General features: G+C 58.9%; 1 non-coding gene across 1 annotated transcript; it reads left to right on the forward strand.

Moving 5' to 3' along the window:
• The first annotated feature begins 266 nt into the window (after positions 1 to 266).
• Positions 267 to 339, forward strand: TRNAV-CAC. The gene has a single exon. It is a non-coding gene; the product is annotated as a tRNA-Val (tRNA).
• Positions 340 to 927: the final 588 nt, after the last annotated feature.

Genomic DNA, 927 nt, shown 5'->3' on the forward strand with positions numbered 1-927 from the left:
CTTGTCTGTCAAAACTAGCAACAGTTTTTTAAAAATAAAAACTTATATTATTAATTCACCCCCCCCTCAAATTCTCCAGGATGATGCAAGAACTGGGGCCCTGGGGAAGTTTTTGCTTAGTTATGACCGTTTTCTTTTTTCATTAATAAGAAGAAAGGAGAGAAATGCACCGTAACAAGGGACATTTTTCGGACAAGCCCGTGCAGGCAACTCAAATCTTCATTATGTGTAGTCAGAGGCACAAACACGTCAATCCGTGCACGGCCGTTTCCGTAGTGTAGTGGTTATCACGTTCGCCTCACACGCGAAAGGTCCCCGGTTCGAAACCGGGCGGAAACAACACTTTTCCGGATTTCAAGGATTCTGACTTCTTTATATTCACAAAGCAGTCCAAGGGTCGCCCTGCCACTCTCTGGGGGATCAGTTTCCCCGGAGACCTCTGCGGCTCCGGAGTGGGCACCCCGGAAAGCAGGCAGGAATGTAGGTGTCCCCAGGGCCCGGCTTCGCCCCGAAAGGGGGGGGGGTGACAGCTCTGAGGCGCCAGGCGGGAAGGCCCGCCGCCAGCGCCGCTCTGTAGGTTGGCGGGCAGGTGTTTTCGCCCAGATGGTGCGGCCCCCGCAGCCGCCCGCGCCGCACCTGCCGGGGCCCTCGGCGCAGGTGCCCGAACCGGGCCGCGGAAACAGACCCGGCGGGGGTTCTCTCCCCCCGGGCGCCCCGACGCCGCGCGCGGAGGGAGCTCGAGCCGCCGGAACGGGACAGGCGGTCTGCGCCCCGCGGAGTATTTGTCCCGTCGCTTCTCGGCCGCGGCGGTGAGGGTGCCTGCGTGACCCGCTTTAGAGAGCCCACCCAGGACAAGGCTGCGCCGGGTCGACACTAGCAGACGTCAACCTGAAACAGAAAACGAATACTTCTATTCCTGTGTAGTAT

This window comes from Suricata suricatta, unplaced genomic scaffold (genome assembly GCF_006229205.1).
Source record: "Suricata suricatta isolate VVHF042 unplaced genomic scaffold, meerkat_22Aug2017_6uvM2_HiC HiC_scaffold_17065, whole genome shotgun sequence".
In the NCBI taxonomy this organism is placed as follows: domain Eukaryota; kingdom Metazoa; phylum Chordata; class Mammalia; order Carnivora; family Herpestidae; genus Suricata; species Suricata suricatta.